Genomic DNA, 14040 nt, shown 5'->3' with positions numbered 1-14040 from the left:
TTCAGCAACCCCTTTGTTGAATTACTTGTACTTGACACAGGCACATGCTGTTACTGGACCTTCCACCCCTTTGAGTGGTAATTAGTGTCCGTTGATCGATAGATCACTCTCCCTCTTTTTTGATAAATACTTTTGCACGGCGCCTGCCGTGGGAGTCTACATCCGGTGGGTTAGTTTTGACAGATCCCCCATCCTAGTGACCCAATACCATTTTGGTGGGTCAGCCACGATTCAGACCCGCATTCGGGCTTTGAACTTCTTTCCCCCACATTCTTTTTTAAGGCTCTCTTGCACCTGGAACACGTTACCTGACTATTCCACAATGGAGGGTCAGGGTCTGAGCTTCGGTGAAGAGGATGCAGCAGCTATTATGAGAACACCATCGCTTTTTGGCATTGACGCAGAACCGGCCTCGGGTAGTAATACAGCCGAGTGGCAATCCTTATCAGATCTTAAACGAGAGTGGATAAGAATAACAATACATGGGACTATGATGGCTGAATATTTTAAAGCCAAAATTGCTCCCAACGGCTTGATTGTTAAGAATTTTCCCAGAATTTTTTGGGAAGACGGACAATTTAAGATCGAATGGTCTCAGGTCTCATGGAAGTGCACCCATGACCTCCTCATCCTCATTGTAAACACGGCAAAACGACTAGCAGATGCACTCGTAGTCCGCATTCAAGCAGCCGAGGCTGCCTTGAAGACTGCGGCTCCCAACCCAGGCTTTAAAACTAAATTGGCTGAGTTGAACAAGGAAATGGCGGAACATAAAGAGTACCTCATGAATCAAAAAATGGCTAAATTGCAAAAAGATATCAAAAGATTTTCAAAGGAAAAAGTTTACCCTTATTTAAAGGATGACTATGTCCCCCCTGGAACAAATTATAACTCAGATTCAAGCGATACTTCTTCAAGAAGAGGGTCGAATAGTGGCTCTGACAGTAGTGGGAGCAATGTTCTCCCTTTGATGCCACCAAGGCCCAAAAGGGGAAGAGGCCGTGGTCAATACAACTTCCAAAATTTCCCTTCTCAAGGGCAACAGATGGGCCCCCCCTTCTGGCAATTTCCACAATTCCCCCATTTCCAACCACCACTAACTCCACAATATCCTCCGTTCTATGCCCCCCAAAACCCTACACACCCCCCTTTTTTAGGCAGAGGCTGGGGCAGAGGGCGAGGGCGAAAAAGAGGGAACGCGCCAGAAAAGAGAGTACAATGGGAGGATACACGCCCCCAAGGGATGGACACGAGGAGCACGAACCGATCAGGACCAAAATAAGCCTAGTGGTCAACTTGTCAGATCGTCGCCTCACTGAGGGAGAGGAACAAGCCCTCCAAAGAGGGTTGGGCTTTGTCCCTACCCCGAGGATTGACCTGTTCCAACAAACTAGAGAGATTCAATCATTTTTCAGGAAAATAAGACTTAAGGCCTTCTTTGAAGGCAAGCCTTGCGAACCAACTGAAGACTCTGGTTTACATAACCCTTCAACCTTCACACCCCATAATGGAATGGTTCCAAACGAAGTCTTGACATTTGAACAAGCTGTATTGAAAGAAATAAATAAACTAGACCATCAGACACAACACTCTAACATTTCCCGGAATGAGATGATGGTTTTGAAATCGCTGGCAGAAGACCCTTTAATCACTATCAAGCAGGCTGACAAGGGTGGGGCCACAGTTCTGTTGAACACTGTGGATTATGATCTGGAATGCACCAGACAACTCAATGATCGTCGGTACTACACACCCATCCCCAGTGACCCGACCAGACGCTTACAGACCTTAATTACAGGTTTGGTGGTGAGTGCAGAGAGCGAAGAATGGATCACTAAAAAAGAGGCAGAGTTTCTAACGAAAAAGGACCCTCGGGTACCATATTTCTATATTTTGCCCAAGATCCATAAAGGAACCAGACCAGTACCAGGGAGGCCGATAGTGTCAGGGATCGACTCCGTCCTGGAGCCACTTTCACAATTTTGTGACCACTTTCTGCAACCACTTGTGAAATGTATCCCCTCATATATTCAAGACACAACAGATGTCTTACGCATCCTGAGTTCCATCCAGGACACAGTACAGATTGATCTTTTGATTACTCTAGATGTGGAGGCCCTCTATACGAACATTCCCCAGAGGGCCACCCTAGAAGTAATAGAGGAAAGATTGGGCCTAGAAACCTGGAACTCGAATACGCCACAAACCTTCGTCATGGAGTGCGCCACCCTAGCACTCACCGAGAATTACTTCGAGTACAAAGGACAATACTATCACCAGACCCAAGGAACATCGATGGGCAGTACCTTTGCTCCTTCGGTGGCATGTCTGTATATGGCTGAATTTGAAGACAAGCACATACACCATCAGTCTAATCCCTTCCGAGACAACATTAAAATGTGGAGACGATTCATAGATGACGTCCTAATTCTTTGGACAGGCCCATTGACATCACATGAGGCTTTCTTTGAATGGGTTAACAGCCTGAACCCTTTCTTACATTTCACCATGTCTTCTTCATCAAAGGAAATTGCCTTTCTTGACCTGACAATCAAACTAGAAGAGGGGACCCTCACCACTACAATGTACAGAAAACCTACAGACCGTAATAGTCTACTCCATTATAAGAGTCATCATCCCAAGGCCCTACGTTCAAACCTTCCATTCGGACAATTTCTCCGAATACGACGCAATTGTAGCGACGTGGCCGACTATAAGAAGGAATCTACTATCCTTTCTAGGAACTTACTTGACAGAGGCTATCCAAAAAGTGATGTGTCTAAAGCCAGAAAACGGGCAAGGAACAATAACCGAGAAGCTCTATTAGAGAGGCAGGAGAGGACACCGGTCGAAAACCAACCGATCACGTGTGTCACCACCTTCACCCCCCTGTCCAACAAAATCAAAAATACCATTAAACGCCACTGGGGAATCCTCAACACAGGTGATCTGGACCTGGAACAACCAAGGTTCGCCTTTAAGAGATCACATAACCTGAAAGATATCCTGATCAGCACCAGACCTAAAAGAGCAAGGAAAGAGACCCAACAAACCCTTTGGCATCTACCCCCCGTTATGGGCCATTACCCATGTGGTTCCTGTGGGGTTTGTAGATACACCATGACAGTCAAAACTATAAAACTCTCCGAGACCTTCAATTGGGAACTCAGGCACCATACCAATTACAATACGACACATTGCATCTACTTGCTTACTTGCCCATGCAATTTACAGTATATTGGGATGACAACCCGCCCAATAAAAACCCGCATCATTGAACATCGCAGCAATTTCCGCTGTAAAAAAACCCATACTAAAATGTGTAAACACTATGTGGAATCCAACCATAATGCAGACTCTTTGAAATGGGTGGTATTGGAATCAAGTCCTAATTGCCCCAAAAATGCACTCTTTCGGAAGGAACAAAGATGGGTCCACCGCCTATCCTCTGATAGCCGTGGACTGAATGAGGATATCCCCTGGCACTCGCTTTAAAATAAGCCTCTGGCCATCTGTTGATCTGCTCATAATTCCTCAGCTATACCATTACACATACATTGGTCTGTTCAACATTCTGGGCTCTTACACAAGATCCCTTGCCCCTTGCATCATGGCCGACATAGTTGCTTAATTCATCACGTGACCCGTCTGAGGGGTGGCCACGGGTCCAACCCTTTATTGCTGGCTTCTCTAAGTAATAAACGCCACTGAGCGGTTTTAACTCAGCAATTTAACATTCTTTGACTTTTTCTCCCCCCTTTTTTTGACTACATGGTCGCGTTCCATTTTATCTCAGCAAACTCTGTCTGTCAGCCCGGGATCAACCCTTTATTTCCGGCTCTTCTAAGTAATAAACGCCACTGAGCGGTTTTAACTTAGCAATTTAACAATCCTTGACTTTCCGTTTTTTTTGTTGACTACATGGTCGCGTTCCATTTTTACTTCAGCAAACCCTGTCTGTTAGCCACTACGGTCCCAGCCACTACGGACCCTGTCTGTTAGCCACTACGGTCCCAGTAACTGTACCGTTTGCACACTACATCATGGCCGCCTTAGACACCAACCACATCATGTGACATACACGGAAGGGCGGAAACGGTCACGATCTCTGGTTGCCGGTTTCCTTAAATAACAATTGCCGCCATACCCACCCATCTATCCGAGCTCGGCGGAGATGGGTAGGTGCTTCCACCCGGACACAGGCAGATTGAGGTAAGATAGGATACCCAAACGATCCACTGGGTGTCTTAGTCATCCGTGCCCTTATCTAACCCTACTGCTTAAGAAGCCACCTTGAGGATAATACTCATGTTACCCCTGTAGCTACACCTGAAGGTTCAACCCCGATGTACTGACCCGCCGACCACTCATGTGGCTCGTAGTCCCTGACCATTAGGTGAGTTAGGAGCTTGTCAATTTCTGCACCCCTGTTTGACAAACCACATTGAGGTATGGACGGTGTCACATATACAATCATCGTTTGAGTTGCCACATTGTGACATAGATGGTGTGATCTATATATCTGCTGTTTTTAAATCACTGTTTTTTTAATTATCACCTTGTTTCACATTCATAGGGTCAGTGTGTGAGCCTTACACTGCACGCTGTAACCACTTAGGCATGCGCAGGCTATGCACATTGGCCAACACTACCACCAGCATGCCCCACCATGTTCATGCCCTGGCGTCGACCTTCCATGCTGTTTAAGAGAAATAATACCACTAATGTTTATCTCTTTTTTTCCCCTTTTTGTATAGGCATAGGACTTTCCACAGAGGTAATTTTGACCCACACTACACACATGACACTAGCATGTTGTTTAGTTCATTCACTTTTATAAGGTCCTGATGAATCGCAGGTGAATATACCTAGGCGGTGGGGTTTTAGGTTTAAACCTATAATAACTGATAAAACCCCACTGAAAGAAAAATAGCCCTCACCGGTGAAAACATATAAACACTGAAAAAACACCTGCACAACCACAAACTAAATGCCATTCAAAGAAAGGAAAAAGAAAGGGAAAGAGACATTTTGTTCTTACTGAAGGGATCAATAAAATGTAACTTTGTTATACAAGCTAGCAGTAAGAAAGACTGGCCAACATTATTCTGCTTGAGTTTTGTTCTTTAGGGATGCCACTAAAATATTGTTTCTTCTTCCTTTTACTTTTTTCAGTTTTATGGCCTTTGGTCTAAAGATGCAGGGTTTAGTTTCACGTTTTAGGTTTAGTTTAATTATTTTATAAACTGTAGGGAATCAGGACATATCAAACTCACATTTGATATTTTGTCTGCATTATATTCTTTCACTGATAGGTAAAATGGCTAGTTTCATAAAAATCTTTCCTAATATGTGTCATCACATTTGCCCACAGAGAATGAGTAAAAACCCTTAATACATCAGACCATAGTTTCTAGTAGGTCAGTATTGATAGTAGGTGAATTGCCAACACCTCAGGCTTTAAACATTAAATGCAAAGTATAGTGACAAGTATATATATCACCAAGCATCTGGGATAGTGGTGAAAACGTGACACCAGACTTTTGGATAACATGGAACGCAGTGTCACTTGTTATGCTCTGCAAAAAAGGTTCTTTCCAAGTTCAACAAAGATTGGAGTGATATTGTTTTTATTTGTAGTGATTCAGCTAGGTATATAAAACATTTGTGTGATGACCTTTCAAAATTGATACCCGAGCTGAAGTGATTCCCCGTAGGAGATCCTTGCCACTTGTTAGATGGTATGCTGAAAGCATCTTAACAATCTTCAGAGTTAATGAGGGATGCTATTGACTTTTTAGTCTATTCTGGTGCACTTATATGCACTATACGTACACTGTCTATAGACCATGTTCTTTTAATGTAGAATGCAAGCAATGATAAAAGCAAAACGTTCCATAAACACCGGAAAAACACTTTTTCTGTTTTTTTGAGTGGCGTGAAAATGTGTAACCACTGATAACAACTGTTTTTTAAGATATTGAAAACACTGAAAAAACCCCACCAGAATTTACCAAAAATAGAAACTGAAAACAGGACAGCCTAAATATACCCCATTGCGAGAAACATGTCGACCAATTATTCTGCTAGTCTCTTCTGTGCTCTTTGAGTAGTTAATCAGCACTCATATCCTGTTGAAAACATGTGCTCTTTAAGTAGTTAATTATGACTCATAGTCTGTTGAAAACATGTGCTCTTTGAGTAGTTAATCATCAGTCATAGTCTGATGAAAACATGTGCTCTTTGAGTAGTTAATCATCACTCATAGTCTGTTGAAAACATGAGCTCTTTGAGTAGTTAATCATCAGTCATAGTCTGTTAAAAACATGTGCTCTTTGAGTAGTTAATCATCACTCATAGTCTGATGAAAACATGTGCTCTTTGAGTAGTTAATCATCACTCATAGTCTGATGAAAACATGTGCTCTTTGAGTAGTTAATCATCACTCATTGTCTGTTGAAAACATGTGCTCTTTGAGTAGTTCATCAGCACTCATAGTCTGATGAAAACATGTGCTCTTTGAGTAGTTAATCATCACTCATAGTCTGTTGAAAACATGAGCTCTTTGAGTAGTTAATCATCATTCATAGTCTGTTAAAAACATGTGCTCTTTGAGTAGTTAATCATCACTCATAGTCTGATGAAAACATGTGCTCTTTGAGTAGTTAATCATCACTCATAGTCTGATGAAAACATGTGCTCTTTGAGCAGTTAATCATCACTCATTGTCTGTTGAAAACATGTGCTCTTTGAGTAGTTCATCAGCACTCATAGTCTGATGAAAACATGTGCTCTTTGAGTAGTTAATCATCACTCATAGTCTGTTGAAAACATGAGCTCTTTGAGTAGTTAATCATCACTCATAGTCTGTTGAAAACATGAGCTCTTTGTGTAGTTAATCATCACTCATAGTCTGTTGAAAACATGAGCTCTTTGAGTAGTTAATCATCAGTCATAGTCTGATGAAAACATGTGCTCTTTGAGTAGTTAATCATCACTCATAGTCTGTTGAAAACATGAGCTCTTTGAGTAGTTAATCATCAGTCATAGTCTGTTGAAAACATGTGGTCTTTGAGTAGTTAATCATCAGTCATAGTCTGATGAAAACATGAGCTCTTTGAGTAGTTAATTATCACTCATATCCTGTTGAAAACATGTGCTCTTTGCGTAGCTAATTATCACTCATAGTCTGATGAAAACATGAGCTCTTTGAGTAGTTAATCATCACTCATAGTCTGATGAAAACATGAGCTCTTTGAGTAGTTAATTATCACTCATAGTCTGATGAAAACATGAGCTCTTTGAGTAGTTAATCATCACTCATAGTCTGTTGAAAACATGAGCTCTTTGAGTAGTTAATCATCAGTCATAGTCTGATGAAAACATGTGCTCTTTGAGTAGTTAATCATCACTCATAGTCTGATGAAAACATGTGCTCTTTGAGTAGTTAATCATCACTCATAGTCTGTTGGAAACATGAGCTCTTTGAGTAGTTAATCATCAGTCATAGTCTGTTGAAAACATGTGCTCTTTGAGTAGTTAATCATCACTCATAGTCTGATGAAAACATGAGCTCTTTGAGTAGTTAATTATCACTCATAGTCTGATGAAAACATGAGCTCTTTGAGCAGTTAATCATCAGTCATAGTCTGATGAAAACATGAGCTCTTTGAGTAGTTAATCATCACTCATAGTCTGATGAAAACATGAGCTCTTTGAGTAGTTAATCATCAGTCATAGTCTGATGAAAACATGAACTCTTTGAGTAGTTAATCATCACTCATAGGCTGATGACAACATGAGCTCTTTGAGTAGTTAATCATCACTCATAGTCTGATGAAAACATGTGCTCTTTGAGTAGTTAATCATCACTCATAGTCTGATGAAAACATGTGTTCTTTGAGAGATGGGTAGGTGCTTCCACGCGGACACGGGCAGATTGAGGTAAGATAGGATACCCAAACGATCCACTGGGTGTCTTAGTCATCCGTGCCCTTTTCTAACCCTACTGCTTAAGAAGCCACCTTGAGGATAATACTCATGTTCCCCCTGTAGCTACACCTGAAGGTTCAACCCCGATGTACTGACCCGCCGACCACTCATGTGGCTCGTAGTCCCTGACCATTAGGTGAGTTAGGAGCTTGTCAATTTCTGCACCCCTGTTTGACAAACCACATTGAGGTATGGACGGTGTCACATATACAATCATCGTTTGAGTTGCCACATTGTGACATAGATGGTGTGATCTATATATCTGCTGTTTTTAAATCACTGTTTTTTTAATTATCACCTTGTTTCACATTCATAGGGTCAGTGTGTGAGCCTCACACTGCACGCTGTAACCACTTAGGCATGCGCAGGCTATGCACATTGGCCAACACTACCACCAGCATGCCCCACCATGTTCATGCCCTGGCGTCGACCTTCCATGCTGTTTAAGAGAAATAATACCACTAATGTTTATCTCTTTTTTTCCCCTTTTTGTATAGGCATAGGACTTTCCACAGAGGTAATTTTGACCCACACTACACACATGACACTAGCATGTTGTTTAGTTCATTCACTTTTATAAGGTCCTGATGAATCGCAGGTGAATATACCCCATTGCGAGAAACATGTCGACCAATTATTCTGCTAGTCTCTTCTAGGGTCAACCTACCTAATGGATTGACCCCTAGCGAGCTATCTTCACGGTTTTAATTGCAGTAGGGGGACCTCCAGAATAAAGTGGTTTCCGGCATCCCCTGCTACATTTTAATCACTTCACCAGGCAACTAGCTATCCCGCCCACACACCCGCACTTCACCATAAGGCAGTTGGATACAAAAGTAGGAGCAACCGCCAATGATGAAGCATGACACCCTTCTGGGTGTGTGAGGCAAATACATCCAACAAAATGGATGCCCAAAGGTGTAATATCCACACCTTCGGTCACGCCAGCTTTACCTAACCTCCCTCTTTCTTTAGGAACAGTTCAGCAACTCCTTTGTTGAATTACTTGTACTTGACACGGGCACATGCTGTTACTGGACCTTCCACCCCTTTGAGTGGTAATTAGTGTCCGTTGATCGATAGATCACTCTCCCTCTTTTTTGATAAATACTTTTGCACGGCGCCTGCCGTGGGAGTCTACATCCGGTGGGTTCGTTTTGACAGATCCCCCATCCTAGTGACCCAATACCATTTTGGTGGGTCAGCCACGATTCAGACCCGCATTAGGGCTTTGAACTTCTTTCCCCCACATTCTTTTTTAAGGCTCTCTTGCACCTGGAACACGTTCCCTGACTATTCCACAATGGAGGGTCAGGGTCTGAGCTTCGGTGAAGAGGATGCAGCAGCTATTATGAGAACACCATCGCTTTTTGGCATTGACGCAGAACCGGCCTCGGGTAGTAATACAGCCGAGTGGCAATCCTTATCAGATCTTAAACGAGAGTGGATAAGAATAACAATACATGGGACTATGACGGCTGAATATTTTAAAGCCAAAATTGCTCCCAACGGCTTGATTGTTAAGAATTTTCCCAGAATTTTTTGGGAAGACGGACAATTTAAGATCGAATGGTCTCAGGTCTCATGGAAGTGCACCCATGACCTCCTCATCCTCATTGTAAACACGGCAAAACGACTAGCAGATGCACTCCTAGTCCGCATTCAAGCAGCCGAGGCTGCCTTGAAGACTGCGGCTCCCAACCCAGGCTTTAAAACTAAATTGGCTGAGTTGAACAAGGAAATGGTGGAACATAAAGAGTACCTCATGAATCAAAAAATAGCTAAATTGCAAAAAGATATCAAAAGATTTTCAAAGGAAAAAGTTTACCCTTATTTAAAGGATGACTATGTCCCCCCTGGAACAAATTATAACTCAGATTCAAGCGATACTTCTTCAAGAAGAGGGTCGAATAGTGGCTCTGACAGTAGTGGGAGCAATGTTCTCCCTTTGATGCCACCAAGGCCCAAAAGGGGAAGAGGCCGTGGTCAATACAACTTCCAAAATTTCCCTTCTCAAGGGCAACAGATGGGCCCCCCCTTCTGGCAATTTCCACAATTCCCCCATTTCCAACCACCACTAACTCCACAATATCCTCCGTTCTATGCCCCCCAAAACCCTACACACCCCCCTTTTTTAGGCAGAGGCTGGGGCAGAGGGCGAGGGCAAAAAAGAGGGAACGCGCCAGAAAAGAGAGTACAATGGGAGGATACACGCCCCCAAGGGATGGACACGAGGAGCACGAACCGATCAGGACCAAAATAAGCCTAGTGGTCAACTTGTCAGATCGTCGCCTCACTGAGGGAGAGGAACAAGCCCTCCAAAGAGGGTTGGGCTTTGTCCCTACCCCGAGGATTGACCTGTTCCAACAAACTAGAGAGATTCAATCATTTTTCAGGAAAATAAGACTTAAGGCCTTCTTTGAAGGCAAGCCTTGCGAACCAACTGAAGACTCTGGTTTACATAACCCTTCAACCTTCACACCCCATAATGGAATGGTTCCAAACGAAGTCTTGACATTTGAACAAGCTGTATTGAAAGAAATAAATAAACTAGACCATCAGACACAACACTCTAACATTTCCCGGAATGAGATGATGGTTTTGAAATCGCTGGCAGAAGACCCTTTAATCACTATCAAGCAGGCTGACAAGGGTGGGGCCACAGTTCTGTTGAACACTGTGGATTATGATCTGGAATGCACCAGACAACTCAATGATCGTCGGTACTACACACCCATCCCCAGTGACCCGACCAGACGCTTACAGACCTTAATTACAGGTTTGGTGGTGAGTGCAGAGAGCGAAGAATGGATCACTAAAAAAGAGGCAGAGTTTCTAACGAAAAAGGACCCTCGGGTACCATATTTCTATATTTTGCCCAAGATCCATAAAGGAACCAGACCAGTACCAGGGAGGCCGATAGTGTCAGGGATCGACTCCGTCCTGGAGCCACTTTCACAATTTTGTGACCACTTTCTGCAACCACTTGTGAAATGTACCCCTCATATATTCAAGACACAACAGATGTCTTACGCATCCTGAGTTCCATCCAGGACACAGTACAGATTGATCTTTTGATTACTCTAGATGTGGAGGCCCTCTATAGGAACATTCCCCAGAGGGCCACCCTAGAAGTAATAGAGGAAAGATTGGGCCTAGAAACCTGGAACTCGAATACGCCACAAACCTTCGTCATGGAGTGCGCCACCCTAGCACTCACCGAGAATTACTTCGAGTACAAAGGACAATACTATCACCAGACCCAAGGAACATCGATGGGCAGTACCTTTGCTCCTTCGGTGGCATGTCTGTATATGGCTGAATTCGAAGACAAGCACATACACCATCAGTCTAATCCCTTCCGAGACAACATTAAAATGTGGAGACGATTCATAGATGACGTCCTAATTCTTTGGACAGGCCCATTGACATCACATGAGGCTTTCTTTGAATGGGTTAACAGCCTGAACCCTTTCTTACATTTCACCATGTCTTCTTCATCAAAGGAAATTGCCTTTCTTGACCTGACAATCAAACTAGAAGAGGGGACCCTCACCACTACAATGTACAGAAAACCTACAGACCGTAATAGTCTACTCCATTATAAGAGTCATCATCCCAAGGCCCTACGTTCAAACCTTCCATTCGGACAATTTCTCCGAATACGACGCAATTGTAGCGACGTGGCCGACTATAAGAAGGAATCTACTATCCTTTCTAGGAACTTACTTGACAGAGGCTATCCAAAAAGTGATGTGTCTAAAGCCAGAAAACGGGCAAGGAACAATAACCGAGAAGCTCTATTAGAGAGGCAGGAGAGGACACCGGTCGAAAACCAACCGATCACGTGTGTCACCACCTTCACCCCCCTGTCCAACAAAATCAAAAATACCATTAAACGCCACTGGGGAATCCTCAACACAGGTGATCTGGACCTGGAACAACCAAGGTTCGCCTTTAAGAGATCACATAACCTGAAAGATATCCTGATCAGCACCAGACCTAAAAGAGCAAGGAAAGAGACCCAACAAACCCTTTGGCATCTACCCCCCGTTATGGGCCATTACCCATGTGGTTCCTGTGGGGTTTGTAGATACACCATGACAGTCAAAACTATAAAACTCTCCGAGACCTTCAATTGGGAACTCAGGCACCATACCAATTACAATACGACACATTGCATCTACTTGCTTACTTGCCCATGCAATTTACAGTATATTGGGATGACAACCCGCCCAATAAAAACCCGCATCATTGAACATCGCAGCAATTTCCGCTATAAAAAAACCCATACTAAAATGTGTAAACACTATGTGGAATCCAACCATAATGCAGACTCTTTGAAATGGGTGGTATTGGAATCAAGTCCTAATTGCCCCAAAAATGCACTCTTTCGGAAGGAACAAAGATGGGTCCACCGCCTATCCTCTGATAGCCGTGGACTGAATGAGGATATCCCCTGGCACTCGCTTTAAAATAAGCCTCTGGCCATCTGTTGATCTGCTCATAATTCCTCAGCTATACCATTACACATACATTGATCTGTTCAACATTCTGGGCTCTTACACAAGATCCCTTGCCCCTTGCATCATGGCCGACATAGTTGCTTAATTCATCACGTGACCCGTCTGAGGGGTGGCCACGGGTCCAACCCTTTATTGCTGGCTTCTCTAAGTAATAAACGCCACTGAGCGGTTTTAACTCAGCAATTTAACATTCTTTGACTTTTTCTCCCCCCTTTTTTTGACTACATGGTCGCGTTCCATTTTATCTCAGCAAACTCTGTCTGTCAGCCCGGGATCAACCCTTTATTTCCGGCTCTTCTAAGTAATAAACGCCACTGAGCGGTTTTAACTTAGCAATTTAACAATCCTTGACTTTCCGGTTTTTTTGTTGACTACATGGTCGCGTTCCATTTTTACTTCAGCAAACCCTGTCTGTTAGCCACTACGGTCCCAGCCACTATGGACCCTGTCTGTTAGCCACTACGGTCCCAGTAACTGTACCGTTTGCACACTACATCATGGCCGCCTTAGACACCAACCACATCACGTGACATACACGGAAGGGCGGAAACGGTCACGATCTCTGGTTGCCGGTTTCCTTAAATAACAATTGCCGCCATACCCACCCATCCATCCGAGCTCGGCGGAGATGGGTAGGTGCTTCCACGCGGACACAGGCAGATTGAGGTAAGATAGGATACCCAAACGATCCACTGGGTGTCTTAGTCATCCGTGCCCTTATCTAACCCTACTGCTTAAGAAGCCACCTTGAGGATAATACTCATGTTCCCCCTGTAGCTACACCTGAAGGTTCAACCCCGATGTACTGACCCGCCGACCACTCATGTGGCTCGTAGTCCCTGACCATTAGGTGAGTTAGGAGCTTGTCAATTTCTGCACCCCTGTTTGACAAACCACATTGAGGTATGGACGGTGTCACATATACAATCATCGTTTGAGTTGCCACATTGTGACATAGATGGTGTGATCTATATATCTGCTGTTTTTAAATCACTGTTTTTTTAATTATCACCTTGTTTCACATTCATAGGGTCAGTGTGTGAGCCTTACACTGCACGCTGTAACCACTTAGGCATGCGCAGGCTATGCACATTGGCCAACACTACCACCAGCATGCCCCACCATGTTCATGCCCTGGCGTCGACCTTCCATGCTGTTTAAGAGAAATAATACCACTAATGTTTATCTCTTTTTTTCCCCTTTTTGTATAGGCATAGGACTTTCCACAGAGGTAATTTTGACCCACACTACACACATGACACTAGCATGTTGTTTAGTTCATTCACTTTTATAAGGTCCTGATGAATCGCAGGTGAATATACCCCATTGCGAGAAACATGTCGACCAATTATTCTGCTAGTCTCTTCTAGGGTCACTCTACCTAATGGATTGACACCTAGCGAGCTATCTTCACGGTTTTAATTGCAGTAGGGGGACCTCCAGAATAAAGTGGTTTCCGGCACCCCCTGCTACATTTTAATCACTTCACCAGGCAACTAGCTATCCCGCCCACACACCCGCA

The sequence above is a fragment of the Lissotriton helveticus genome, chromosome 3_1, assembly GCF_964261635.1.
Source record: "Lissotriton helveticus chromosome 3_1, aLisHel1.1, whole genome shotgun sequence".
In the NCBI taxonomy this organism is placed as follows: Eukaryota; Metazoa; Chordata; class Amphibia; order Caudata; family Salamandridae; genus Lissotriton; species Lissotriton helveticus.
This window is presented reverse-complemented; position numbering follows the sequence as displayed.